The following is a 4,758-nucleotide window of genomic DNA, read 5'->3' on the forward strand; positions in this document are numbered from 1 at the left end:
CTGATTGCTCGAAAGCAAGGAGCTCTCCAAAGGCCTTGTGGCTGGTTGAGTAATTAGGCATCTTTGTTGTTCAGTCACCAAGTCCTGTCTGACTCTTTGTGACCCCACGGACTGTAGCCCGCCAGGCTCCTCTGTCCATGGGATTTTCCCAGGCAAGAATACTGGAGTGGGTTGTCATTTCCTTCTCCAGGGCATCTTCCTGACCCAGGGATTGAACCTGTGTCTCCTGCATCGGCAGATTGATTCTTTACCACTGAGCCACCTGGGAAGTCCTATTAGGTGTTAAGTGACTTTAATAATAGACGCATGAGGCCCAGACAAGGAGGTTCCACCTGTGATCAGCACTCCTTGGTTTCCGCTTCAGGCAGAGAAAAGGAAGAGGGCAGAGGCCCAGGGTGATCTGCAAAAACCATCCTGTGCCATCACCCGGCCTGTCGCTCAGCGCAGGTGGGAGACTTGCTCCAAGGACCCTCCTTTTCGCCTTCCCTTCCTCTAGGGGATGCTGCTGTGGTCGTGCTAGGATGCTGCTCTGCTAGTCACCCACATGCTCAAATGCTTTCTGGAAATGCAGGGCAAAGCTGACCTTGATTATTTGACATCAAGATCCCTCAAGATATGGCTTGTGTCTCTTTTTTTGGAATGCTTCTTCACCCAAAGCTGGTGGCCTTTGTGGAGTCCTGTTTCTCCCCACGCTCGCCTCGTAACGTATCACCCTCTAGGCCTCGCCTGTTCTGCCTCCTCCGCCAGGAAGGCCTTCCTTCTGTCTCTGCCATTTCAAATCCTACCTAGGATTCAAGCCTCAGCTTCAAGACCACCTCTTCCAGGAAGCTTATTTTAAATAATCTTGCAGAATTCTCTCACTCTCCTTTGCATACCCATAGTGCTTCACAGCGTGCAGTCTAATCAGCTTATTTCCTCTCACCTTGTATTAGAATTACCTGATACGAATCTCCTCTCTCTTGCTATACGGCAGATTCGTCTAATGGAAGGAATATGTTTAACCTCTCTGTCACGTGTCCCTAGCTTCTCATACAAAGCCTGGCAGGCAGTAGATGTTTAACACATGACATGCTTTACATATTCATCAGTTTGGTGATAACTGGAGGCTGAGGTCCCATGGCCATCTGTCCATCCGTTCCTTCCTCAGCTAATGGCCCTTACGGATCCCTCTCAACCTTCCTCCACCCTCATGCATGGTATTTCCAGTATCAAATAGTATTGATGTAGGTGGGGAGATGGCCTATGGGATGGTAGAACTCGGGAGGTAGGCAATGCTTTGAGCACAAGTCTCAACATACAGATTGATAAGCAGGCCTCTTAAGACTGGATTCCTATGTCCCCAAAAGAGTGTGTTAGTCCCTCAGTCATGTCAGACTCTTTGCAACCCCTTGGACCATAATCCACCAGGTTCCTCTGTCCATGGAATTCTCCAGACAAGAATACCGGAGTGGGAAGCCATTCCATTTTCTCCAGGGGGATCTTCCCAACCCAGGAATTGAACCTGGGTCTCTTGCATTGCAGGCAGATTCTTTACTGTCTGAGCCACCAGGAAAGCCTCTATTCACCAAGGGAGGGTGCATGTCAAACTTCAGATGGAACTTGCTATTTGGTATGGGGGAAGGTCCCTGAAATTGTCTGAAATCTCACCTGTTCCATTTTCCAAGTCCGCCTTCCCAGCCTCATCTCCACCGTCCCCCACCTGCCCACTATCTGCTGCTGCTGCTGCTAAGTCGCTTCAGTCCTATCCAACTCTGTGCAACCGTGTAGACGGCAGCCCACCAGGCTCCCCTGTCCCTGGGATTCTCCAGGCAAGAACACTGGAGCGGGTTGCCATTGCCTTCTCCAGCCCATGATCTAGGCACAGCCAATCCTATACTGCTCCTGTAGCACAGAAGGGGAGGCCAGGCCTGCTACTGCCTGGCTCCTGTGCCCCTCCAGATTGAATGCAAAGACAAACACAAAGATTCAGGTAGGAAATTAAACCAAAATCAGATTCTCTAAAGGTTCAGCTGTACTTGGAACTTTTTACCTGTATCTGGACTGTGGAAGTCACCCATCCTGAGACAGATGGACAAGTTACACAGCAAATACAGGTTTATTGCAGTAGAAACACCCACCACTTCTGGGCAGAGGCAGGTTGGGGGAAGCCCAAAGAGAGATGTCTTTACCCATCCCTAGAAGACACTGTTCTTGCTAGCTGTCTCCCATAAATGGGAAACAACAGAACCAGTTGCTAGGAGTCTGATAGCTCTAGGTCTAGAGTCTTGGAAAGTTCCTGGTGTGAACAAGTGATCCAGAAAGGCTGGTTTCCTTCTTTCTTAAGCTGGAAAAGGGCATCACTTTAATTGGTCCTCATGACAATCCTGGAGAGAGTTGTTATTATTGCCACTACCAGTATTCACTTCCTCACTGCTTGGTTTAAGTGGTTGGAAAGAAAAATCTGTGCTTTAAAGCAGTGAAAAAGAGAGGATATTTACCCAGTGTTTAGGAAACCAAATGTTATATTAGATGACACACAGGAAACGCCTAGCTCAGCTCACGTGTGTAGATACCCAGTACATGGCAGCGCTGTCATTATCTTTATTATCAGAGAGGGGAGTGGCTCACTCAAAGTCACACAGCTGGTTAATGACACAGCTGGACCTGGAGTTCACGCCTGGACTTGTAGGCTTTGGGTCCGTTGCCTTTCTCTTGCCGTCTCCCTTTTCCCATGAACCTGTTTGTATGACCTTCCTGATCCCTTTTAAGTCTTGGCCAGACCATTCTGCCACTCAGCAAGAAAAAAAAAAAACAGGAAAAAACCTCTTCTACCATGATGTAGGAAAAATTACCCTTAATTACTGGGGCTTCTCTACAATTATAGGACGTGCATTTGAACTCTGAAGGGTCCTCTCCTGAGGATAACCTTTATTTGCCTGATTGCGTCTGTTCAGTTAATTCTAGCTAATTACTATTTTCTTCCTATTAGATTCTAATTATATACAGTATTTTCATTATAAAGCGTAATGTTTCCCAGAGAACCATGTCAATTATACAGGCAATATTACCGGAGGTCTAGTTTACCTCATTAAGCCCAAGCGATGAAGCTGTGCATCTGATTAAACCCGCAGTTTCCGAAGTGGACTTTGACCATATGTGGGCACCAGCCCCTTTCACCTAGAACTTGCTGGGTGTGGGGGAGGGCTCAGGTGCTTTGGAGGAGGCCCACGAGGAAAAGGGGGCGTCCATTTGGTCTTCTTTGACTTTTTTTTCTGGAAACACAAGCACTGATATGTGGCGTTCTTGGTGTTTGTGGATTTTATATTCACAGGTTTGTCTGTTTCTGAGAACTGTATGATTTTAGTTTGACTGAGGCATGGATTTAATACTGTGGTACAAATGCAAGCAAGGGCTTCCAGTGGGCCACCCAGCCTCTCCACCTCCAGCCCTCAGTATGCTAACCATGTAGCATCTTTCTTAGCTCCTGACCCACCCAGCCACCCTCTGTCTGCTATCCCTCCTTGGATGTCAGGAGACATCTTACCCTTCACGTGTCCAAAACAGAATACTTGACTTCTGCCCTCCCTGAGCCCAATCCTCCTTGTACAGCTCCCATCTCAGTAAGTGTCAAAAATCATCCACTCACATGCTCAAGCAAACGGCCCAGAGGTCATTCTAACCCCTTTCTTTCCTTCATCTCTCATATGCATTCCATGAGCGTTTCCTGGGAACCAGACATCCCCAAACTCTGGGATCTAGTGCCTGATGATCTGAGGGAAAGCTGCTGTAATAATAATAATAGTAGGAAAAAGAACATACAGTAGATGGAATGCACTTGAATCATCCTGAAACCATCCTACCTCCATCCCAGCCAGTGGGAAAATTGTCTTCCACGAAACTGGTCCCTGGTGCTGAGAAGGTCGGGGCCTGCTGCCGTGGGCTCTGGGTCCCAGCCACATCCTGCACGCGTCCTCTCCTTCCCCGCTCCACGGCTGCTCCCTGGTCCAGGCCGTTGTTGTCCTGCCAGGTAATGGCCTTTAATTGATATCCTCTTTCCTTCCTCTCCCCACTCCTGTATCCTGTCTCCTAACAGTAAATTGAGGTGATTTACAAAAAAAAAAAACAACAACAACAAAACCCAACCACACACACACACACACACACACACACACACACACACACACAAACCTACAAGGCAAGTCAGACCATGTTACTCTCCCGTTTAAAACTCTTAAGATATATTTTTTGAGTTAAATCCAACCTTCTTACCGTGTCTATAAAACGTGATTCTTCTCTTGCCTACTTATTTGATAAATATCTATTGAGGGTCTACTGTGTAGCAGGTACTGTCAGGTACAAATGGTTCCTGTTTGTATGGGAATAAAATTGACAAAGACCACCTTGCTAAGTACCATTTTCTCATATCACATGGATAGGGCTCAATATTTTACCTGTTTGTGTTATCTAGTGGGCTTGTCTGAGAGATCTTCTGTGTCTGTTCTCCACACTCCTGATCCAGGTCTGAAAGAGTCTCAAGAAATGTGAGCTACTTTGCTATGATTTAACACTCAGGCAGGAGTTGGAAAACAAAGTTGATTAAAAAATACACTTTTATTGGATTCTAAAGGAATTAATAAAATCCTCCCTTTGGGGATTAATAAAACAGGATTTTTTAATATTAGCTGTATTTTTTTCCTCTTTATAAAGGTATTTTAATCAACATTTTAGGCTTTAAAGGATGGACTCAAGCTATGTTCTTTATTGGGGGGAAGGGGATTT

This window comes from Ovis aries, chromosome 2 (genome assembly GCF_016772045.2).
Source record: "Ovis aries strain OAR_USU_Benz2616 breed Rambouillet chromosome 2, ARS-UI_Ramb_v3.0, whole genome shotgun sequence".
In the NCBI taxonomy this organism is placed as follows: domain Eukaryota; kingdom Metazoa; phylum Chordata; class Mammalia; order Artiodactyla; family Bovidae; genus Ovis; species Ovis aries.